Below are 26,663 nucleotides of genomic sequence, written 5' to 3' on the forward strand. Positions count from 1 at the left end.
GTAGAAGGAGGCAGTGATAGCAGCAGCAGAAGTGTCAGGGAGATAGTGAGATAATTAATCTTCATTTAATTTTAGAGAAGTAAAATCACTCAAGGGCAAGGTTTAATAGTTTAATGAAACCACAGACAGCGGCAGCATAGCAACTGTAATAATACTTTGGTAATAGTTAGGAAAACTCAAAGGAGTGTGAAAATTTAATTAGCAGTAGATAAAGAGCACAACATGAGGTGAAATGTGTTAAATATTTGCTTTAGACTGTTGTGAATTTACATCAATATCATTTTAAAAAAAGATAAAAATGTTTTCATCTAAAAAAATAAATAAAAGAGGCTATTCCTCTGCGAATTCAGCCTGATGATTTGATTTCCAAAACTTTTCCTTCTGTGAAACAACAACAACTGTGTGGAGTTTTAGTTATGCAGCACTGAACCCATAATTGAGCAGAGTAACAAGGATGGCTTTTTAACTCAGTATATGAAAGCACCGGCAAGAGGGAAAGACTTATTATAACTCCTATATTTTTAATTCTGCTTTTATTATACAAATTATTGTACTGTCCAAGCCAGGGTGAAGCCTGGAGGGAAAGTGACTGTTGGATGGCTATCTCACCTTTTCCAGCAGAACATCGACATTGGTGATGCATGGCCCAACAATCGCGGCACCTCCCAATAGCATGTTGAAGGGAAACAACCGCTCTTACTAAAGAAATGGGCGAGGCGGATATTATTAAGCTCTCAGAATCACCCTGGTCCAGTGACTGGCGCTTCTGTGTCGATTATTGGATGCTGAACCAGGTTACCAAGAAGTACTTGTACCCACTTCTGCAGATGGATGAGGCCCTCGATCTAGTGAGAGAGTCTAATTGGTTTTCCACCTTGGACTTGTAGAGTGGTACTGGCAAGTAACACTGGTCCCAGAGGCATGGGAGAAAATGGCCTTTTCAATTGGGGAACGATTGTGGAAATTCAAAGTACTACCTGTTGGGTTGTGTAATGCCCAGGCCACAATCGAAACATTAATGGACCCTGACTGGACTGCCCCGTTCCCAGTGTCTTGTCTATTTTGACAATGTGTTGGTTGATGGATCCTCCTTTAAGGCAGCACTGGAAGCTCTCAGGGCTGTTTTGGAGTGATTACATACAGCTGGGATAAAATTACATCCAAGGAAGTGTTGCCTGTTACAACGGGAAGTTACCTGAGGCATCGGGTAAGTGGCCAGGACGTGACCACAGAAGCATTTAAGATATAAGCCATTCGAGAGTATCCAACTCCCATCAATGTAAGGCAAGTCAGGGCATTTATGGGCCTGGCCTCATACTATAGATGATTTGTCCCCCAATTTGCCACAATCGCCTCACCCTTCATCAGCATACCCAAAAAGGAAGAGCCTTCCAGTGGCAGGACAAAAAGCAACAGGCTTTTGAATTACTGAAGGCTGCATTTTATGGTGCCCCTGTACTAACCTTGCCATTGTGGGGTTTCGTTTTGGACACTAATACCAGGAATGTGGGGTTAGGAGCCGTACTTTATCAAGAGCATCCTGAGGGTGAGTGCGTGGTTGTGTATTTTAGCAGGTCCCTCAGTAAAGAAGAGTGTAATTTACTGTGTCACCCGGCAAGGATTACTAGTGTTAGTAGAAGCCATCCACCACTTTCGGCATTATTTGAGTGAGGCCCCTTTCACCCTGAGAAGTGTTGATGCTGGTCTTCAGTGGTTATTATCCTTTAAAGAACAATTAGCCCTGTGTCTGGAATGGCTTCAAAACTTTGCCTTTGCTATTCAGTATTGCCATGGAATGCAACATCGAAATGCCGATGGCCTCTCTCAGCACCCATGCCTTCAGTCTGAATGAAGTTATTGCATCTGACAATAAGCAAGAGAGGTGGAGAGTGATGAGGAGCACACCTGCAAAGTTATCTTCCTGGATGATGGTGAGGCAAATGGCAGAGTCCGGAGGTACAGCGAGTCCATGGGTGGGTAAAAGCAAGATACAGACCAACCAAGAGAGGCAATTTGGCAGGTAATTGTTCCCCAGGAGATGCAAACACAGGTACAGGAAGCTATACTTGGGGATGCTGGATCGGGTCACTTTGGAGTATAAAAAACACTGGGACGCCTGCAGCAGAGTTTATACTAGGGGAGGTGCCGACGTGATGTGGAGGACCACTGCCACCAATCTGACACATGTGGTGCCAAGAAAGGACCTGCTGGACAATCTACTGCCCCATTACAACAATACAGAGTAGGCAAGACCATGCAGAGGGTGGGAGTTGATGTTGTGGGTCCCCTCCCCCGTCCCAATGGGGTAACACGTTAATTCTGGTTGTACTTAACTATTTTAAAAAGTGGCCTGAAGCTTACTGGCTCCCTGATCAGGAAGCTGAGATAGTCGCAGATGCTTTAATTGGGGGTATGTTCAATCGCTTAGGCATGCCGAAAGAGCTCCACTCTGATCAGGGACAAAATTTTGAGAACAAGGTGTTTCAGAAGATTTGTGAATGCTTGCAGATTCAGAAGACCTGCATTACAATCCTGCATCCCCAGAGTGATGGGCTGGCGGAGCAGTTTATTCGGACACTCACTGCCAGTTGGACATGGCCACCAAACATCACAAGAGTGACTGAGACCAGCAGTTGCCCCTGATCCTCCTAGCATGCCAAATGGACACTCACTTCACTGATGAATGGGGCAGCACTGGGACCCTGTGAGACTCCAGCTGGACCTGAATATACTCGTCGCCTACAGGACCACCTAGATACGGCACATAACTTAGCCCATCAACATCTGCGCAAAGCTGGTCTCACCCAAATATGGTACTATAATTTGTAGACCAGAGGTTGACCTTTTAGCCCAGGTAACTCAGTTTAGGTGTTTAGTCCACGACTGGCTAAACACAGACAAAAGAAGGGTCAGTCCCTGAAATGCGACACTGCCCGGACTGGACCATGTGAATTGCTGGAACTTATTGGGGAAGTGGTCTACTGAGTGCAGACTCCAGAGTAAAATCAATGAGTGTTCCTACATCAAGACTCACTGGCGCCCTATTGTGGTGGAAGGGAGAGAAGCTCAGGAATACCAGAGAACTCATTGGAGCAGGCCCAACGGAGAAAACCTCACCTGGAGATCTTACTCAGGTGGACAACAAACAGCCAGGCCCCGACGCCCGCCCCCATCTAAGATGGACGATCATGTTACCAAGCTGATTTCAATATTTATCCTTTTCGAACATGACACTGTGAGATCGCTACATTATTATTTAGCTTTTAGTATCATAAGATATTTTATATTATTCTGAAAGAGGTAATCCTGGAAAAAAAGTAATTTCAGAGTTTTGAATATTAGAAAAATGAGGACTAGAACAAGCCATTCAGTTCAACAATGCTTGCCAGTCCTATCTACTTAATTCTTCCAAAATAACATCAAGTCTAGTTTAAAAAGTCACTAAAGTCCTACTGTCTGCAACACTATTTAGTAGCTTATTCCATGTGTGCATTGCCCTCTGTGTGAAGAAAAACTTCCCAACGTTTTTGTGAAATTTACCTTTAAAAGGTTTCCAACTGTTTCCCCATGTTCTTGTTGAACTCATTTTAAAATAACTGTCTCAATCCACTGTTTTAATGCCCCTCGTAATTTTAAACACTTCCATCATGACTCCACTTTCTCTGCTATTTTAATCTTTCTTCATAATTTATCCCTTGTAGCCTTTTAATCAGCTTACTCGCTCTTCTCTGAGTTTTTCCTGTGCCGCTATGTCCTTTTTTTGGCCTGGAGAAAAAACTGCACACAGTACTCCAGATGAGGCCTCACTGGTGAATTATAAAACTTGAGCATAACCTCCGTGGACTTGTACTCCACATGTTGTGCTATATAACCTAACCTAACATTCTATTAGCCTTCTTACTGGCTACTGAATACTGTCTGGCAGTTGATAGTGTCAAGTCCTCTATGACTCCTAAATCCTGCTCATAAGGTATACCTTCAATTTTCAGATCTCCCATTGTGTATTCAAACCCATCATTTTTACTACCTACATGTAATACTTTACATTTACTGACATTAAATTTCATCTGCTACAAATCTGCCTAAACCTGTATGCTGTCCAAGTCCCACTCTAATGATTCAATGGATTCCTGATTATCTGCCAATCCTCCTATCTTGGTATCATCTGCAAAGTTAACCAGCTTGTTATTTATATTCCTGTTCAAATCATTTATATATATATTAAAAACAGCAGCGGCTGTAGCACTGACCCCTGTGGAACACCACTCTTAAAGTCAGCCAATTCTGATAAAAATCCTTGCACTATAACCATCTGTTTCCTGTGCCTGAGACAATTTTGCCTCCATCTATAGACATCACCCTGAACTCCTACTTCTTTTTGTTTGCATGCCAAACCTCTCATGTAGCACCTTATCAAAGTCCACTCTGATCATATCCTTTTGTTGCTTTCTCATAGAATTCCAGCAAGTCAGAAAAAAACTACCTCCCTTGTCTGAACCCATGCTGATGGTTTAGTAAAAACTCCTGCCTTTGCTATATATTACTTAATCCTTTCCTTAATAATTCCTTTAATTAATTTGCCTGTGATGCATGTTAAACTTACTGACCTATAGTTACATAGATGTGCCCGGTCACCTTTTTCTATAATGGGGTAATATTTTCCATCTCCCAGTCTTTTGTAATTTCCTAACGTCCTAAAAATATGAATCAAGGTGTATTAAAGAACTTCTGTAGTTATTTAACACCTTCTGGCCCCTTAAGCTCCTGTAATACTCTTTACCCTGCTATGTGTCTTCCTGTGAAATTATTAAATTTTACTTTTCCCCTTGTGTTTCTCTAACTTTACACCCTTCTTATTACTTCCTTATTTTCAAGTTCTCTGTCTACACCATTTGTGCTCCTTCCTATTAATGAATACTTATCTGTTTCCTTCTTAATAGTGCTACAGTATCTTTCCTGAGTAATAAGAACTGTTCTATCAAATAAAAACCTTTTATACACTACCTTCTACTTACTAGGAAAATTGCTTACTGAATCATCTGCCACTATTTACTTATTCACCTGTCTGTTTCTACTGCTGCTTGCCCCTGATCAGCTCTCCCTCACTAGATGTCTATCTATGTACAGTGCAGCCTCTCTCTTTACCAGTTTCAAGTCAGCCGCCTACCTGTACTTTAAAAAAAAAAAAAGCTTCCTTCCTTATGAACGCATATTCCTTCAGTCTACTAGTGGAAACGCATTACTGTGTGAGTGGTATGTAGTGCTCTATCCAGGTACTCTTCCCACTTAGGGATCACTGTTACTTTTATGTATTCATTGCTACAATACCAGGTATTTACATACAGATTTGCCAGTTTCTGCAACTGTTTTCTATTCTTTCTGCCCAACAATGTGTCTCACAGACATTACAGTTTTGAATAAAAGTAACTTTTCCAAATGCTTTTCCAATCACTCAGCTACCTTTGCTCCAGGGCAGGCAAAAAAGAAAAAGCAAAAAAAAAAAAAACCCTTCTAAAGGAAAAAAAAATCTTTAGGAGCAAAAATTGTATTTTATTTAACTCTCACATAGCAATAATACAAAAGTGCTCAGCATTCCTTTCACTGCCAGTCACAAGGATAATGTTAGCACATCAGACCATTAGTCTCAGTCTCCAATCACTGGGTCATCTTCTCCCCAGTCACAGTGTAGTCAACAGATACCCTAAAACCTTAAACTTATAAATCTGGCAGCACATGCCATCAAATAAATTATTCATTTATAAATATGCAAAGGCAAGGTTTGGAAGAGGTAAAGGCCTTAACACAGCGAGGGTGCTAAAGAGGCAAATGCATCCAAAATATATTAAACAAAATACAAAAAGACAAATAATTGGCTAAATATCCACACACTATATCAAATAACTTGTAAACCAAGCTAAAGGTCTCTAGCGAGACTAAAGGGTGCATTGCTCGAGCACAGCCTGAGGGATTCCCTCTCTTTCATTTCCAGTCCTTCCTGTTTCATGGCTTCTACAATCATATATGCTGCCTAACAACATAACAAAATAAGAAAGGCCAGTGGAAGGAAACATCTTTCTTGTTGACGTATAAGATACTTGGGTGTCTCAATGGATTTGTGAATTTCAATGTATTCTCACATACAGATATTTTCCAGCTCTGCTATGAAGTTTTGAATCATCAGCAAAACCACAATCTTTGAACAATGTGCTTTGACAAGGCTATTTCAGGGTATTCAGTCAGATTAGATCCTTGTAGAATTAGGTAAACCTTTAAAACCTGCAGAAGTATTAAAGCTTAGTATCTGTTCTTTTGTTCCTGTTATTTATTTTTCTTAACCAAAGTCCTGCTGACCCAAGAGTACTAAGAGACACATACAGTAAGTGTTCGAGGATTATTGTGAGAAACAGGAAAAAGACCAGGAGATGACATAGGGTGCTTAATTGTAGTCAGGCCAGGCAAGGGCCAGAACTGAAAAAAACAAGAATCACTAGGCAAATAAAAAGAGCAAAATGAAGATCAAATATCAGAAGCAACAGGAGTGTCAAAATCAGGATGAAAACCAAACGTTAGGGCCTACTTTGCTTTTCAACTAGCCATGCTAGAGACTCTTCAAGTCAATGTTTATTTGCCATGGGACAGCTTACACTGTAACCATCTCTATAATTATACTGTAACTGTAACCTCACAGTCATGAAGATGACATTACATCTACAAATAAACTCGAAACAGATCCAATTGAAAATTAAACCTCAAATATGGAATCCTAATAACAAAAACAAAAATAGACAGATTTACATGTTTAAAAGTAGGTTATATATGTGAAAGAAAAATTAACAGCTTGCAAGTTACTGAGGATTAAAAAACTGACAAAGGTTTTGCTATAACGGCAGGTTATTCATACAGGCGTCTGTCATAAGACAGGGTGCAGTTAGTTGACCAAGGACAATTTCCTTTTTAGGAACTCGTCTGTTAGAAACAGGAAAGATGACTTTTCCTTCGTTATGGCCCCATCTGCAACGTATATGCAATGTAAGTTGAAATACTTAGATAATCATATTATTCTTATTGAAAAATAAGGGGCAGGGGGAGGGAGGAAAGCTATTAAAAGCCGATCGAAAAAGGATGTACTCATCGGTGACTGAATAAAAGCTGATTGATTCAACTACCCCGTCTTCCTCGGAGATCTCCTTCCGCATGTATCACAAAGATCTCCAGAGAAAAAGTCCCACCAGTATCTCCTTATCGAATTCCTAAAGCCTGCATTTCCCAAACATTGCAGTCTAGCCATAAATGAGGACTATCCAACCATGAAGATCAGCCTGAAAACCAAGAAGGTGTAAAGTTGCAGATTGTATAAAGAAGAGAGTCGTTTCCCATAGTTTCATTGGAAGGTCAAAAACAAAATTTGTATTCGAATTGTTCTCTAACATAACTGATTTCTCCAACAATTCTTTGTGTCTTGATATCATTTCATCCTTCCACAAATGTTTTATATTCTTGTATTTTTGAAATCTACCTTTAAATTTCAGCCATAATTTTTCAGTGTATACTTGACTGAATTTTAATGTAATTTCTGTTTTTTTAATACATTTTCACTTGTTCATTGGTAGAAGAAGATGCTCAAAGTAACATCTGACCTTTTCTCCATTTGATCATGTCTTCAGGATATCAGTATCACAAATATGAATTAATTCCTTACAGCTTTCTCCATCCACTGTAGTCGTCCCTGGTTTGGTCAAACCCTCCATGTTAATGAATGACTCAGTGGAGGGGCTGCATGATTTCTGTGGAGAAGTATGCACTTTGAACTGACTATTTTGGATAACCACAACTAGTCTTTTATGAAGAAATTCATATGTTATACTGCTTAACTAGGGGGCTCCGCCCCCTGCTCGCTTCGCTCGCCAACCCCTGGTGTTGTGAAATTACAAAGAGCGCGATGTATGAATGAGATATAGCATAGTGTGAAGGTGTAGATGACGCATATAGGAAGCAAATAAAGTTGTCCATGTCCAAAAACGGGCTCAGAGAGGTAGATGCTAACTTTGTGTATTGTTTGTCTTTGTGATTTGTTGATGGTCATGGCCAAGGTAGGTTTAATGGGGAACTGTCGCCGTTTAAGTGTAAAAGGTAATTCCAGGTCAGAACTTGTAAGGTTAATTCTAGGAATTAGAACAGTATTGTTAGCATGTGATGTTGTAAGAAGTTTTGCTTCAATAACATTGTGTGGCATGGTGTTGACGACTAAACGTGTAGCATTGCATAAACACTGTTTAGTGTTAAGGTTTCTTAATAGCATGATTATTGTTCTGTTTTTAAGGCTAAGATTGTGTTGTGTTAATCTGGCTGGGTTAATAGTGTTCAAATATTCTAAGGGGAAATTAAGATGGTCATTGTCGTCATCAGAGTCAACTTTGTCAGAGATTAGAAAGAGCTGTGCAACTCCAGGAAGTAATGAAATGACCTGGGGCCTCATGTATAACGCCGTGCGTAGAACTCACACTATAACATGGCGTAAGCACAAAAGCGGGATTGTGTGTACGCACAGAAAAATCCAGATGCAGGAATCTGTGCGCACGCATACTTTCACGTTCTTCTACTACATAAATCCCGATTTGCGTGAAAAGTAACGTACGTGCACGTGCCTTCTGTCCCGCCCCAACTCCTCCCAGAATTACGCCTCTTTGAATATGCAAATCAATATAAATAGCCTTCTGTGAAAAGACAATGGGAAAAGCACGGGAGAAAATATAAGAATTCCAGCGAATACCAAGTGGAGGCAAAGGAAAAACGTCCTATTTGTTGGTTTAAACAGTGGGATAATCAACAAAAGGAAGTTGATCGAGTGACAGAGTGTCGGAGAAACTCGAAGGCTCAACTTCACAAAGTCGCACAGTGCCCGAAATAAAAAAGAAATCACATATCAAAGTCGCCGTGAAAAAGCGAGTCGTAGCCCACCGTCTGAGTGTCATATGAAAGCTTATTAGGGTACAGACAAAAAAAAGGCACACAGTGGGGAAAAAAGCACGAAATGTCAACTTTAATCTCGAAATTTCCACTTTAATTACGTAGTTTATTTTGCCATTAAAGTAGAACATCATAAACTTCATCTTAAAATCGTTTAATTTACTAGTTTCTCAAATCCTATTGTAACTAAAGTGGCATGTTAAATGCTTTGTTCTGTATTTGATCTTCTATGTGCTCTATGTGTGTGAATCACTACCTGCTTTTTAAACGGGCTTTCTCTTTCTCCGACAGGACACATAATCCATTACATTTGTGATATTACAGCTCTCTGAATAATTAAAATACTGAGATGTATACGTGATATCTTTTTCATGATGATAGGAATGAAAGCATGTTATTAAACATGGGAACACGGTGGCGCAGTGCTTGTTCATGTCTCACGCAAGAGGCTTGCTGCGCCATGTGCAACCTTCAATTAAATAATTTATCACAGCAATACTGTCTCTTTCAAACGTACTAACCTCCAATTCCTGTCCTTACTTTTCTTTCTCCAAAAACTCAATCGCCACACAATAAGCTATGTAATAGACGTGAAGCCATCTGTAAGCTTAGAACTTCGATTCTTCAAAACTTTTAAGGAACATTGAAATATCTTAGTAGTACGTGTTTAATTATTATATCCGTCTATCTTTCCAGTGTCGCGTCAGCACCAGCAAGAATACAGCGCAAGGCAGGAACAATTACTGAACTAGCTAGTGCTGCGGCACCGTGTCCTCACATGTTTAATTATAAACAATATAGATTATTTAAATGAAGTTAAAGTTTTATCTGTATAATATAATCAACATGTTTTGCTGCATTTCGTCTTAGAAATGAATACCGTCATCACATGTAAATACGCGCTTTATAAAGTGGCGCAGGTTGTGCAATATTATAACTGTAGTGCAAGTTTACAGTGAGGTAATTGTACTTATAAGTCCAAATATTTCTACAAGGAGCACTTGATGGACTGATTTAGTGTGTTTAGAGTTCTTGGGATGAAACTGTTTCTAAACCGCGAAGTCCATACAGGGACTAAAGCGTTTGCTGTGTCTCAGGCAGCATTTGCTTCATGCTGTGTACCGATAATTCTCTTTCCAATCAGCTGCTGCTGTGATTCCCCACTCTGATACAGTGATATAAATACTCCGAGTGGTGCAGTGAGAGTAATGTGGAAAAAGATGATCTGCTGTGGCAACCCTTAATGGGATCAGCTGAAAGAAGATGCAGTGAGAGTTACAACGCTAAAGCAGTTCTGGTATTTGGAATACTATGGCTATTCCCTGGACCATTATATTGCTACAGGTTAATTACAATCAGATGCATTACACTAATAAACAATATGCAGTTAATTTCAGTGTATTTATAAAGCCGCGCCAGGAATGTGGATTTAAGAATGAAAGGGTGATCACACAGGAACAGTAGCACTGCTTTGACGCTGGGTGCCGCCAGTCTGCAAAACCAGGCGGATAAATTGCGTACGCCAAGGAATGAGTTACCATGGAAATGTGCGTGGCTTTACGCCAAGTTTATGTTTTATACATCGCGATTTGAGCGTGGAAAGGTTCGTACGCAACATTTCTGTGCGTACGCACCGTTTATACATGAGGCCCCTGGTTACTAATGTGATCAATATTAATATTTTTTGGACATAATATAGTTTGTTGTGTTAAAAGGGGTATTTGGTGTAATGAGATTGCTGTTCCAAATATCTCCGTAACTCTTTTGAAAGCAATGTCAATTGTCTGCGTATTTTAAGGTGGACTGCAGAATAGCCGAGCGCATGGAATGTGGAACAACAGCTAAGCACTGTGTAAAATCTCCCCCTAATAAAAGTACCTTTGCTCCAAAGGGAATATTATTATTTATCAACGTTTGTAGAAGTTTATCAATGGTGTTGAGTAAGTGACTGGATGGCATTAGATGCAAAAGGAAATGAACTATTGTAGGATCTAATGCAGTTCATAAAGTTTTTACTTTCAGGTACTTCGTCAGTTAGAAGCTTTTTCAGATATGCAGGATATGAATGTAAAGGAGGCAGTCTAATTTGATCCTTTTGAAAATAACGTGTAAATTCATTACTTGTATTGCTAGTTGTTTCTTCAGGGAAGTTAAGTGAATGATGATGATTGCAAATGACATTCAGTAATCCCAATGAATGTTCATGAATTGCGTTTATTTATTTTGTCCCTTCGCTGCCGTTTTTGTATCTCTGAGACTCGAGGTGTTTCATTTTGAACCCTTGCATGTTTCGATGCAGCACTGTGAGACGCGTGCTGTATACGTGTACGTTCATTGTGTCTGTGCATCTGCGCTCGTTTCTGTTAATGTGTTAGTTGAGCTTTGCGTTTTTGGAGCCGAGACATTTTTTCTTCTGGGGTTTCAGAAGCGCATTGTATGAGCTGACGTGTATTGTTTTTTTTCATGCGGGTTCGTGTGTTTGGTCCCGTCAATTGAGCCGTATCGTTTTGTACCTGTGATCGTGAATTCATGACTTGTTTGTTCTTCAGCGTTAGATATATGGATAAGTAAGAAGGAGGATCGAACTCACTGTTAATATGGAGCCTTTTCTGTGGTTAAACGGTTAATAGTGGATCGCACTCACTGTTAATATGGAGCCTTTTCTGCGGTTGAACGGTTAATAGTGCCTTATTGTAATGAGATCCATCTATGCTGCATAGTGTGAACGTGTTGAGATGATGTATGTTTAATACGGACGGTTCATTTAGAAATGGGGCTTTGTGTGTAGATTTGTGCATATTTGCGTTGTTGATTTGTTTCAGGGTGCACTGTTCCAATGCGATGCAATATTTGTCCACATATGCGAAATCAGTATGGGCCATTGCCTTTTGGTGGCCTGATATTTACTGCGGTAGATGCAAAAGCAAATGAACTATTGTAGGATCTAATGCAGTTCATAAAGTTTTTACTTTCAGGTACATCGTTAGTTAGAAGCTTCTGTAGATATTCAGGATATGAATGTAAAGGAGGCAGTCTAATTTGACCCTTTTGACAATAACGTGTAAATTCATTACTTGTATTGCCAGTTGTTTCTTCAGGGAAGTTAAGTGAATGACAATGATTGCAAATGACATTCATTAATCCCAATGAATTTTCCTCAATAGTGGACTCATTATTGAACACGTTGTCAGCTAAGTGGCGCAATCGTTTAGTAGGTGTCTGCGGACGGTTCCTTTAGAAATGGGGCTTTGGGTGTCACTTCTTATTGATGTTAGTGTGTTTGTGGGTCTGAATCGTCGTTGTTGTGAACGTCTCGTGTGCCATGTCCGTAGTCTGTCCCGTTTCGTCTGTAATGGGCTTGGTGTGTCGGTCACGGCTTCTTTTTTTTGGTGTGGTAGGAGCTTGTTGAATCCTCCTCTTTGTGTGCGTCCCGTTTCGTGTGCAATGGGATTCGTGCGGCGCTGTGTGCTTTGCCGGCGTCTGGGGGGGGGGGGGATGTTGCTTGGAGGGAGTGGTGGGATTGGTGGGGCGCGAGCGTCTTCTTTCTTTTTGTGTGCCAGGGGCTTGTTGAATCCTCCTCTTTGTGTGTGTCCCGTCCGTTGCTTGTGGGGTTTGGGGGGGATGGGGGTTGCGGGTTCTTTTTTTTTTGTGGGCCAGGGGCTTGTTGAATCGTCCTCTTTGTGTGTGTCCCGTCCGCTGCTTGTAGGGGGGGGGGGGGGGCTTGGAGGTGGGTGTGGGATTTGTGGGGCACGAGCGGCTTCTTTTTTTTTGTGTGCTAGTTTCGTGTGCAATGGCTTTCGTGCGGCGCTGTGTGCGTCGCCTGCGTTTGACTCCTTTTTTCTGTGCTGACTCCTTTTTTCTGTGGTCGCGGCGCCTCATTTCTTTGACTCCTTTTTTCTGTGCTCACTCCTTTTTTCTGTGGTTGCGGCCGCCTCTCGCGGCGTCTCATTTCTTGGGGCACCTGCGCAGTACGTCTTTTTGTGGCTACGGCCCATGGCCGGATGTCCCTGCGTCCATCCGGTTTAGCATTCTCGGTTAGTAATGTGGATAATGATGGCATCTCAGTATTGTGTTTTCGCCATAGCAGCCTACAATATTTATTGTATCTCTTTAAATACAGAGCAAAACTTGTCTGTCTTTATAACAAAACATGTAGATAATATGAACATTTAATGTCTAATGAGTATTTTGTTTTATTTGTAGCTTTATTGGAGTGGTGTTTCTGGATCCCTCGTCTGAACATCTCGCTTTTTTGTGAGATAGGATGGCAGTAGGAGAGCAAATCAAGCTGCAGATTAGATTTTTAATTGTATAGAAAGTCACTTGGAAATAATCTAACCCTACCACAAATAGAAAAACCCCACCCAATTTACCCATTAAAAGGAAGGAGGACTAATACGCTGCCACTGGCACTGTGACGGGCTGTGTCATAAGATTAGCTCGTCTTTGATATTTCAAAGTTTTTATAGCCTTACTATCTTTTTTGTAAATAGTTATGAGGCACTTACCTTTGGCTGGTGCATGAGGGTCCTGGAGGCTTACAGCATCATGTATATCTCTGAGAAATAAAAGTGTTGTCATCTCATCGTTAGTCATTGTTATACTAAGTTTCATTATCTGTTAGGCCTGGCTTCTAATTATGAACTGGCTGGAATGAAATCCTATAGAACTGGAGTTGAGTCTTTTGTCTGTGTCTCTTTCTGCCCCCCTTGTTTATCTCATTCATGATATTCATGTGCAGGGGTGTGAGGGCACGGGGTGTTATAGGCACACTCTTAATGGCTGTTCTCAGCAAAAGCAGATCTGTTGTTATTAATTTTTTTTTTGATGCTTCCGTGGAACCAATTTCATTCATTTCTGGAACTTTTTGTGCTTTTTCAACTTGTGAATCCTTTCTAAACAACAATAATTACAGTTAATGTGAGCTAAGGAATTCAAGATTGTGTTAAGAGTTTTGTAAAGTTTGCAATTTGATAATTATTTGGTTTCAGACTTTGGCTAGTTTTTGACTACACTTTATCGTTTTTCCAGGTCTTTCCTTCCAACCCTCAATAATCCCCATGAGCACCTACAGCTTCTCAGGTGATAGTAACAGATGTCTGGCGAAATGCTGTGCAGTAATACATCTCATAAAGCTACAAATAAATGCTCACATCAAGAGTTGCTAAGTTTTTTGTAAATTTACTTAATTTCCCTCTGTTTTTTCTCAGTAATGTAATTAAATGTTAAATGGTACTAAACCTCAGGTGCTATAATTCAGTCTCCCCATAAAGCACCTGCTGTGTGTATACAGAAATGAGGCCTCTATTAGGCTTTTGTGACCGCATTAGAACTTTCCTTTGTATGAGGGGTGTTCAATAATTTATCTATCTGAGTATGAAAGAAGGCAGCAAGCATGTTGAAACAGGTTACTCATGCACAGTTGTGGCTCAGTGCAAGTCTAACGTTCCAAGAGACAAAATGTCAGGAGAGTCCTTGTTAGAATCAAGTAAGAAAATGCTAGATTTGGAGCAATGTTCAGTGATAAAATTTCTCACAAAAAAAGGGGAAAAGCCAAAGGAGGTCCATGAATGCAGACTGCAGTTTATGGTGAGTCTGCCCCATCATCCTACAAAATAAAATTTTGGAGCAAGCAGTTTAACTGGGGTAGAGAGTCCATTGAAAATGACCCTCACACTGATGGCCTGTGGAAGCAACTTCCACAGAAATGTGCAAGAAAGCCATGGATTTAATTTTGTCAGACAGACGAATTAAGGTTTCCCAAATAGCTGAAGAAATCAGCATCTCGGCTGGTACAGTTTGGAAAATAATTCATGAAACGTTGGGCATGTTAAAGGTCAGTGCAAGATGGCTTCCAAGAATGCTGACGCCATGTCAGAAGGCTGCAAGACTCAGGAGAGCTTGGTGACTGGAGATGAGACTTGGACCTATCACAGAGATCCTGAGTCTAAAATGACGTCAATGTAGTGGAAGCACAAGTCACCACCCCCCAGCTCTCCCCCAAAAGTTCAAAAGTTCAAGAAAGAAAAATCTGCAGGCAAAGTCATAGCAACTGTCTTCTGGGATATTGAAGGACTTTTGCTCTTCTGGAGTTCATGCCACACGAGACAACCATAACCGGGGAGAGTTATGCCACCATAATGATTGCTTTGTGGGAGTCAATCAAGGAGAAAGGGCGAAGAAAACTCACAGCAGGCGTGCTGCTTCTTCATGACAATGCACCAGTTCACATGTCATGTCAATCATAGGCTGCCATCCGAGAATGTGGGTTCCAGCAGCTGAACCATCCACCCTACAGTCCTGACCTTACTCCCTCAGATTATTTCCTTTTCCGTGTTTTGAAGAAATCTCTCCCTGGACAGTGGTTTTCAAGTAATGAAGTCATGAAGTCAACTGTGATGTCCTGGTTTTATGGTCAAACAGAAAATATTTTTTCAAAGGGGTTAGTCATTGTAGGAAAAGTTGGTGAAGTGTATGGAGTTATCAGGGTTAGGTCAACCTGTATATTGAAAAATAAAATATTTTTGAAAATTATTTTCTTTCCTACTGAGGTAGATAATTTATTGAATGCCCCTCGTATATCTGCTCCCCAACATTTCTTATGTTGTATATATTTTCTGTTTTATAATCATTGTTATCATTTGTAAATTATTTGTCATATGTTTATTGTAATTGTTTTTTTGTTAAATTTGTTTGCTATTTATTTATTATGTAGCTTCTATATGTGTTGTACTGTTCTCTTATGTTCCTCATATTTTGTAAGTGGAACCTCAAGAGGTGGTGCCACCCACCCTTTCATCACTGTGCCAGAATCACAACAAAATAGCAAAATGGGTGAGGCCTTAAAAAATACAGTCAAAAACCAGGACAGAATCCTCACTGGTCTGCCCCAATTTAGGTCACATCTGTCATGTTTAAACCAGGATTACTCCCTTGGCTTATGTTTTTTGTTCATTTATAATTTAATTAATTACTGTAATTTTTGCTAATATTATTTACTAGCAGTGTGTGGTCTTTGGGACTAAAAACAACCCGAAGACTCTCCAGCAATTTTACTATATTTGAGAACTTGGAGAAGTGTCAGCTAACTCTTAAGAATTATCCAGTGCAGAGGATGTAGAACCATCTGTGCTTGCTGCCCTACTGGCTTTCGTAAGGAGACATTGGCAATACCATATCTTTAGCAGTATCGCTGTCATATGAGTCCTATTAAATTTTGTCTCAAGAAAATACCTCCAGATGGACAATGTTTTTAGCGAAAACCTTGCTCTCCATTGCTGATGTGTTTCACTTGCACATTGTTGAGCTGTGGCAATTGCTTTGTTTCAACTTTGTCTCTTCATCGTTGTCATTAACACGGCATGGTTGTTGCGCGGTGGCATTTGCTGCACACACACCTTTCGTAGTGAAAAGTGAGGTGCATGTAAGTGCCAAGAAATTTAAAACTGCATGCATGAGTCATCTAGTGGCTGAGCGAGAGCAGCGCAAATGGCTCCATATGCACACAGGTCTTTCATTTATATATGTCTCATATTATTTGTCTTATTATTTAATCTTAGACAATTTAATTGTCTAGATTATATTAGATTAGATAAAATGTATTAAACCCAATGGTAAATTTAGATGAATACAGCAGCAGAAACATAAGATTCACAGGACAAATAATACAATCAATAGAATGGTAAAAAGATAAACAAGTAAATGCCTGTGTATTATGCAGAAATAACAAAATGAAGAGTATAATCGTTTAGTTTGTGACATCAGCAGGAAGCATGAAATTGCCTGGTAGCAGTAGGCAGAAAAGGCCCCCAGAGGTGCTCCTTAGCACACCATGGTCAAATGAGCCTGTGGCTAAAAGTGCTTCAAGAGAGCACCTCCTGGAGGTGACGGAGGACATCCAATTTTGCCACCATCCTCTTTTCTACAACAGCTTCCAGTGTGTCCACAATTAATCTTAAAATGGATCAGACTTTCCTGATAATTATTTCAGGCATTATTGTGCATATTTTGAACTCTAGTTGCTTCCCCTGGAGAACACAGCATAGAACAATACCCTGACTAGTATGGACTGGTAGAACATTTCCAGCAGCTTGTTGCACAAATCAAAAGACTGGAGTCTCAGGAAATACATTCCGTTCCAGCCCTACTTATTCAGCACCATTGTGTTAGGACCAGTCCAGTTTGCTGTTTAAGTAAAACTCCAGGTACCTGTAGCTGTGCACATCAACCTACTAATTACAAGCCCAATTCCAATGAAGTTGGGATGTTGTGTAAAACCTAAATAAAAACAGAATACAATGATTTGCAAATCCTTTTCAACCTTTATTCAATTGAATACACTACGAAGACAAGATATCGAATGTTCAAACTGATAATCTTTATTGTTGTTTTGCAAATCTTCACTCATTTTGAATTTGATGCCTGCAACACGTTCCAAAAAAGCTGGGACAGGGGCAGTGAAAGACTGGGAAAGTTGAGGAATGTTCAAAAAACACCTGTTTTGAACATTCCACAGGTGAACAGGTTAATTGGAAACAGGTGTTTGTCATGATTGGGTATAAAAGGAGCATCCCCAAAAGACTCAGTCGTTCACAAGCGAGGATGGGGCGAGGTTCACCACTTTGTGAACAACTGTATGGGCAAATAGTCCAGCAGTTTAAGAACAACCTTTCTCAAAGTACAATTGCAAGGAATCTAGGGATTTCATCATCTACTGTCCATAATATCATCAAAAGATTCAGAGAATCTGGAGAAATCTCTGCACGTAAGCGGCAAGGCCGAATACCAACACTGAATGCCCGTGACCTTCGATCCCTCAGGCGGCACTGCATTAAAAACCGACATCATTCTGTAAAGGATATTACCACGTGGGCTCAGGAATACTTCAGAAAACCATTGTCAGTTAACACAGTTCATCGCTACATCTACAAGTGCAAGTTAAAACTCTACCATGCAAAGCCATATATCAACAACACCCAGAAACGCCGCCAGCTTCTCTGGGCCCGAGCTCATCTGAGATAGACTGACACAAAGTGGAAAAGTGTGCTGTGGTCTGACGAGTCCACATTTCAAATTGTTTTTGGAAATCATGAACATCGTGTCCTCCGGGCCAAAGAGGAAAAGGACCATCCGGATTGTTATCAGCGCAAAGTTCAAAAGCCAGCATCTGTGATGGTATGGGGGTGTGTTAGTGCCCATGGCATGGGTAATTTGCACATCTGTGAAGGCAGCATTAATGCTGAAAGGTACATACAGGTTTTGGAGCAACATATGCTGCCATCCAAGCAACGTCTTTTTCAGAGACGTCCCTGCTTATTTCAGCAGGACAATGCGAAGCCACATTCAGCATGTGTTACAACAGCGTGGCTTCGTAATAAAAGAGTGCAGGTACTAGACTGGCCTGCCTGCAGTCCAGACCTGTCTCCCATTGAAAATGTGTGGCACATTATGAAGTGCAAAATACGACAACGGAGACACCGGACTGTTGAGCAACTGAAGTTGTACATCAAGCAAGAATGGGAAAGAATTCCACGTACACAGCTTCAACAATTAGTGTCCTCAGTTCCCAAACGCTTATTGAGTGTTGTTAAAACGAAAGGTGATATAACACAGTGGTAAACATGCCCCGTCCCAGCTTTTTTGGAACGTGTTGCAGACATCAAATTCAAAATGAGTGAAGATTTGCAAAACAACAATAAAGTTTATCAGTTTGAACATTCGATGTCTTGTCTTTTTAGTGTATTCAATTGAATATAGGTTGAAAAGGATTTGCAAATCACTGTATTCTGTTTTTATTTACCTTTTACATAATGTCCCAACTTCATTGGAATTGGGGTTGTAGCTTCTACATAGCTAATCTTGTTCTCTGATGTTCCTTGTGTTTTGTGGGTGGACACCAAAGAGGTGGGACCATCATTACTTATAAACACAGGCTGGAAAAACAAGTTCCTTGCAGTTCATTTGAATGCAATATGGTGGAAGAGAGTTTAGTATTATACAGTGTGATAGATGGCCAGGACCCTGCCCCGCCGGGATGCCTGGAGGAAGAGCGGGAGAGCGGCTTTTCTTTTCCCTGGGTACCCGGCTGGTCCTTGATCCCTGGGGACAGCACTTCCAGTGCTGACGGACCAGGGATGGTTTATGCCTGAAGTGCTTCCGGGTGCAAGGGCAGCACTTCCTCTACACTGGGGAGTGCTGCTGGAAGTTCATCTCCAGGTACCTGGAGCACATCCAGGATGGGATAAAAGGGCCCGCCTCACTCCAATCAGGGAGCCGGAGTTGGGTGGAAGAAGGACGGAGCTTGCAAGACAGGGGTGGAGGCAGCCAGAAGAACCAAGGACTGTGCAAATGTGTAAATATTGTATATAGTATTGTAAATAAATGTGTGTGTTGTGGACACTGCATTGTTGTGTCTGTCTGTGGCCGGGCTAGCTTCTTACAACAGTATTGCCCTTACTTCTGGATTTGCAGGAAATTTTGCCTGCCTGGATTTTGTATTGGGACTTGGTCACTGTAGATTACTTTTTATTTTTTCCAAGTATTTTATTATTTTTCCATTTTTGTCAACAAAATACTTTTTTTATAAAGATCAATCTTGTTGCCCTTTCTCACATAAGCCAGGGTTGACGGGAATCTCCTATTAATAGGACTTTGTAATTATTTTAACACTTTCAAGGCCAAAGCCCCATTTGGCCTAGTGCAGGCCGAAGCCTGCCATCAGAGTAGGCAGTCACATTGCCTGGGAGTGAGCCTTAACTGCCATTCTAATGTGTACGAATTCCACCTTCACCAAGGCAAGCTTGACCCTAGGTAACTGAGAGACTTTGAGCCTAACCAGAAATAAGGAATGGGCTTTTAAAGTTGAAAAATGCTCTCAATATCAAAATGCCTCACAAGAGAGACAACCACAAAAGACTGTTTAGAGACAAGTCCCACAAGAATCAGGATTTATTTACAAATGTTGCATGTCTCTGCTCAAGTCCTAATTTGGGATCCTGAGGTGGTTTGGCAATGCGCTGTATCAATGCAAGCTCCCAACCTCTCTCTCTCTCTTGTAGATAAATGCAAGAAAATGCTCAGAAGAGCAAAAAGTAGTTACCTAAAAGGCAATCCAACGTAAACCAGTCCCAAAACACAATCCACAAGAAGAATCCAATAAACAGAGTGAAAAGTCAGCAAAAAAAGTAAATCCAATAAGAAAAACAATACAACAATCTTCAAAAACTCACTCAACAATGTCAACATGATAGAGTTTTCTGAAGTGGATTATTTATTGATATTTTATTAATAATACATGTATTTTGAATGTTATGAGCATACAACTGAATGACTTGACAAGTGGATTATGTAGCTGGCACAAGTAATGGACTTTTTGCTATGCTTTGCTGTTGTCCAGCTTTGGCCATCATAGAGCACTGTTATTCCAGAAACCCTATTCTATAGAATAACATGAGATTTAAAAAAAATTCAGCCATCACTACAAAGTATGTTGCACATAGCATAAGTGACATATAAAATAACTATAATTTTTGGGTGGAGTATGCCTTTATCTTTTAACTGTTACTGTGTGTATGTATAAATATGCGCTCCAAAATGAAAACAAAACCAAAGCATTGCGTGTTTTCAAATGTGAGTCTAAGTCTTGCTCTAAGATGGCTGCAGAGCCATTATTCAGTCTGGAGGGCAGGAAGAGATGGGTTCAAGAGGTTGGGAATTGGAAAAGGTATTATTTGTGACACAACTGTCAATCATTGCTTCGGCTGAGGGAGAAAGAGTAAAGGCATTAGACAACAGTGCCAACCCCTGGTTTGGAGTGCAATTACATTAAGATGCGTCCTGAGACTGTGTCCCAAACACACATGTGACAATATTTATATTATGTGCCTATCTTAGAGAAAGTAAAAATATTTATTAATTAAATAAGGCATACAGAAAAATATGAAAAATGGAAGCAAAAGCAGTGCCAATAAGAAAATTGTAAACTAATTAGCTACTTGGGGTCTACTTTTATGAATATCTATTGCGTACTTACCTATCACAGAACTGTGACCAAAGTGTTCCTTTTCTTAACTCCTTCTTTCTATCTTCTGTCCATTCCTTCTCTGTCTCTTTGTCCCATTTTCACTCCTTTCTGCCTCTGTGGCCTCTCTGCTCTTTGCCAGTCAAGTGTTTTTTTCTCTCTTTTACCTCCAAATACCACAATCATATTTTCTATATGAGGAGGTGACTATGAAGGCCTTCCCAGGAATATGTCCAGTTCTCCTGAAATTCTGGGTTAAGGTTAGAAGTTCAGTGGCAATATGGACACCAACTGATATCACTGCGTCTAAAATGGTGTCATTAAAGTGCCAGATATTAATGCCTCTGTTTCACATAAGGGACACCTCAGCTCTGCATATTCTGTTCCTCAACTACATGGCCCTTACTGCTTAAAAGAAATTTTCCCCCTCACCTTATTTTCTTCCTTATTAGAGAATCAAGTATTACCACTGTTTAATTGGTCATCTGGTCTCTAGTGGTCAAATAGTGTTGCGTGTGGTATCTGCTTACTGTTTAGAAAATGTATGGAAACTGAGGACCAGGTACTCTTATTATTCAAAGTTGCATGCCCCCTGGCATCAAGATGGATCACTAACTGCTCCTGAAATGTCCTCTGGCACACCATTTCACAGTTAGATATGGGCAAATGTCACTGTCTCACTGCAGTTGTTCACTGTCTACATTTCCTATATTCACTTGTGTTCACATCACAAAGCATATATGAAGTGGCTAGCTGGGAAAATAAGTTAAAAAATAATTTTGGCAACTACAGGAGATGAACACACTTTCATGGGACATGCAAAATAGCAGGTGATATTAATGGGCAAATGTCAAAGACTAAAAAAGAGAAAATGATCAATTGTGAAAACTGAATCAGAATTCAAATTTAAAAGTTCAAGGCAAAAGAAATGGAACTAAGCAATTCACAAAATAAATTCTAGTTCAATATATACCAAGTAGCAATCATTCAACTAAAAATATATCTCTCATCTAAAATTGTCAGAAATGTTTCCAAGGCAGCAGTCTAGTAGCTCCCATGTTGGTAGGTCATTTGTTCTGTGTATGTACTATTTTGGGAAAACAAATATTTGAATATCTTCTCAGATAGCCATATTGCTGCAATGCTTTGCATCTTTTTTGATTTATTGTGTTTTGTTATTGCATTTTATTGTTTATTAATACAAAAAAATGTGCAAAATAAGCTATAACATTTAGCCAGTAATTCAGCTTATTATTAAAACATTTACAACCCTCAGCTACTGCAATTAACTGGCGTGCTGTGCGGGATTTGTTCCTACCTTGTGTCCTATCCTAGCTGGGCTAGGCTACAGCAGTCCCCAAGTGACCCTGTTCAGGACGAAGCAATTTAGAAAACGACTCACTGACTGACAACCCCCAGCTATGTCTTCTTTACTATTCTTTCCAATGTTCCATCAAATGCTCAATGTAATTTCTTATCTAGAAAAATATAGCTGTTTGTAGCATATGAAATTGTATTCCTGTCAGGTGCTGCAATTCTCTTTCTGGTGAAGGGCTAGCTCCATTGGCCCTGCAGTGTTCTACTTTTACCCTTGGCAGTGTGTGTACATGTGCAACCTGAACTTTTCAGTGTAGCAGTGGAGTTTGAAGGCTAGGGCCTATTATTGTTGGCATTAAAATGATAACTGTCTTTTTTTTTTTAACCGCTCATTTGAACGTGCAGTACAAGAATTTCCCAGTCAAGGGTATGCAGCACTAGCCAGTTAAAACAGATAAAAAAATCCAGTATTGTTTGCTGCAATAACGGTAGCCACAGTAATTTGGAAAAAAAAAAAGAGAGCAGATTATTTTGTCGAATGTATCAAGCACATGACATTATGCTGTTAAGAATGGGGCCGAGAAACTCCTTGATATTCATCTACAGCTGAAGAGAACCTCCTATTTGAAAAAACTACAAAGGAAGCCTTTTGTGTGCTGCTTCTACTTCATGGAAAAACCCAGAAATATGATGGCCCTGTTTCAAAGAAGCACAGAGTCTTGGTGTGGAAAGGACAGATATGTAGAAAATCATTTTTTCAATAATTTATTGGCATCCCCTATCAGCAAACACCTGGCTGTATGGTGGTTAGCACTGCCATTAAATAGGCCAAAGTCTTGTGTTCGAGTCTGTGTGTGTAATTTGTGTATTCTTTTTGTGTTGTCATGGCTTGTCCTTTTTCACATGATAGCTGTTTGATTCTCATCTCGAGGTGCTGCCCTTACAATTTAGAACTTCATAGCCAATATATTTTACTGGGGAGGGGTGGTTGTGAGGATCTCAGTTTACTTAATGTTTAAATGTATGCTGTATTTGATCAAATTCTGACAGCATCGAAGGGTATCACAGTGAATGATTTTTGTGACATGAGTGGCTTGTGACCTTACATTTCCAGATAGTTATTGCCAAAAGAGGAAAAGATACTATTAGTTAGGTACATTAATTATAACGTGAGAGAAGTCTGCACACATAAAGGAAAAGTTTAGTGTGGTCCCATCTGAATTTTCAAGCCACTGCAAATGCATATAATTTAAAAGTGCCCAAAATAAATTCAACAGTTAAGAACAAATAATTTATAATATAGTATTGTAAAGTTCTAGAAATATTTTTTGATTACCCTGTATATGTTGTCTCTATTCAAAGCAGTATGCAGATTGCTAGTTTCTATTTTAGAACACTGCTTTGTGGTGGAGGCCTGCAATCTGACGGATTTAATTCTTTTTGATGTGCCATGTAATTTTAGTGCTGTGGGTGGTCACAGAATAAAAATTCAGAACTAAAATAATTGTAAGTCTTTGAAATTCCTTTTTCAGTTGCATAAATATAATAGGGGTAACCTAGATCATCATTGTAAGATACATTTTGCATTTTTTGCCAGTGACATATAGACCTTCCAATGAAAATGCAGACTCAGACTACACTAAAAGTTGCTGTCATTCCTTTCCTTAGATTACTGTGAAAAGTGTGTTGGCTGAAACAGCTAAAGTTAATATCAACAATGTTGAAAGACCTTTTGGCAATGGTGACTTTAAGCTATTAAAATAATCAAAGCAAAATTAGACAAATGGTAATAAAGTGTAAGGATTATGTAAAATATTATTATTGACTGAAAACAAATCTGGAGAATCAGCATGAACAGGAGATGAAATTACCTAATTAGGTGAAGAAAAATATGTATTCTGGGACAAGCACGAGTCAGAATACTGGTATGTTTGAAAAACACTAAAAATATTGCTAATCCAAATGGAGTTAAAAACAAAATAGCAGCACAATAATGTCACCATAATAAATGATAAAAATAAATAAATAAGGGAAAAGACAAAAGCAACATATACCTAGCTTAGAGAGAATATTTCTAAACATCACAAAACTTAGGTCCATGATACTCAAGATACAAAGTACTTCTGTCAAGAGGATATAAATCATCCTTACTGTCTATAGAACTCTAGGATGTGTAGCAAGCCATGTTGCCATAAAATATGGGTTAAGAACGCACAGTATGTGTGAAACATATGACTTCAAGCTACAGTTATTTCAGTGTAGCATGTACATTATCACACTTTTCAAGTCCAGTTTATGTGGTGTTGTGAAAGAAAAATTAACTGCTTGCAAGCTACTTAGGGTTAATAGCTGACAAAGCCGTTTTGCTATAACAGCAGGTTATTTATACAGGCGTCTGTCATAAGACAGTGCAATAAGCTGACCCAGGAAAATTTCCACTTTCTTTAGGAATGTGTCTATTTGACACAGGAAAGATGACCTTTCCTTCTTTAGGGTCTATCTGACAAGTGAAAAATATAATAACAGATGGCCCATTAGTGTAATAAAATGCTTAAGTAAATGATATTATGTTTTTTGTTATAAATAAGGGGAAGGGGGAGGAAGAAGAAATTATAAAAAGCCAATAGAAAAAAATGTAACTTTGCTCTTCTGCCTTGCAACATAGAATCCAGGTACTCAACTGTGACTGAATAAAAATCTAATTGATTGAACTTGTCCTGTCTTCCTCGGGGTGGTTTTCTTCCACAGTGTCAAAATAGTTTGAGTTATCACATGTTACATCGCAATTTCCCCAGTCATTTTGTAGGCAAATTCATGGATCAGAGTTTAGGGAATATTACATTTTCCTAACCTCCTCTTCCAAATTCCACCATTTAATGACTTCTGTGCCAGTTTGCCTCCTCTGACACTAAATTATAGGTAATGCTTTTTGAAAAAAATTGCTGGCATGCAAGGAGAATTTGGCAAACTTTAATAAATAAATGTTATTTTCATTCAAACAGAATAAAAAACTGACCTTTTGTTGCCTTGAAAATACGGTCTCATTCTTAGTTTCTTCAAGATTGAGAAACATCATAAAGGATAAAGCTTTATGGCTCTCGTATACGTTAGCAGATACAAAGCGAGCACATTTATAACAACACTCAAAGACTGTTGTCTTTTCATAGTGAAGTGGTTAACGAATGTTTTCACATATACTTTTCAGATGCACTGCAAATGTGTCTGTGTGTGTGCCTTTTGCAGCACATGGAGTTTACTCTGCCAGCACCTTACTGATTCTAATAGGGATATGCTCAGCACTTTGAGGTTAACATACAAGCGATCACCAACACAGACACTTCCAGGCTGGCCCATGTTGATAAACTACTTTAAAGTTTTCTTGTCTGGTTGTACTGCTTACTGTAAAGAGAGCTTAGCACTTATCCTAGCCAAAGATTGGCAGATGTTTTTATATTAGGATGTGGAAGACATTGACATTTGTGTGAGTTTTTTTATTCCACTGGTGGAAATGTGCTGCATTTTGAATTCTAAATTATTATATGACCCAGTTAGCAGCCAGATCCCTGTCTTTGTGGGTGTGCAGATTGTCTCTGAATCTCCCACATATTGTGCAGTTTATTTTGGTTCACTTTTGAAATTAGGCCTGAATGAGTAGGAATGGAAATTTTCCATCATGAAAATTGAAAAACACATTGGCTATCACTACTGCCTAACAGATCCTGCATTCCAAGCTCAAATCTTGCGCCTGATTGTTGTCCATATCGAGTTTATTCTTTCTCCTCATGTCTTGGTGGGTTTTCCTCTCCCATCCATAAAGATATGTATGGTATATTATTCAGTAATTCCAAAATGGCTCTGTTTGAGTGAGAGTGTGGGTATTGGTGTATAAGTGGCAATGGACTCCTGCACTCTTCATTGATGTTTGCTATTGTACGCTGAATTCTACGGGGATTAGCTCCGGCCCCTTTTAGATCAAAATCGTGTTACAGAATGTATAGTATGTGTTTATGTATTAAATTAATAGCTTAAAAAGTTATTGGCTGTTCACTTTCACACAGTGCTTTTTTGTTTTAAAGTTTGACTCATTGAGCTATATAGCTTGAATGAAAGTGTCATTTTCTGAGTTTTAGATATATAGGGTATATGTGCCCAGCAATGGAATGAAGCCCTGCTTTCCAATTAATATTGTATAGGCTTGTACTGGTGTTAATTGAGTCCAGAAAACAGAACAATGGGAGGAAATAAATGTTGTTGAAATAATTCATGCTACAACAGCATCTATAAAGTACAATGAAGTACATAAAAACAAAAGATGTTAGATTGTTGACAATATCAGGGGCAGTGGGCAGTACACAATCCT

The sequence above is a fragment of the Erpetoichthys calabaricus genome, chromosome 3 (assembly GCF_900747795.2).
Source record: "Erpetoichthys calabaricus chromosome 3, fErpCal1.3, whole genome shotgun sequence".
In the NCBI taxonomy this organism is placed as follows: Eukaryota; Metazoa; Chordata; class Cladistia; order Polypteriformes; family Polypteridae; genus Erpetoichthys; species Erpetoichthys calabaricus.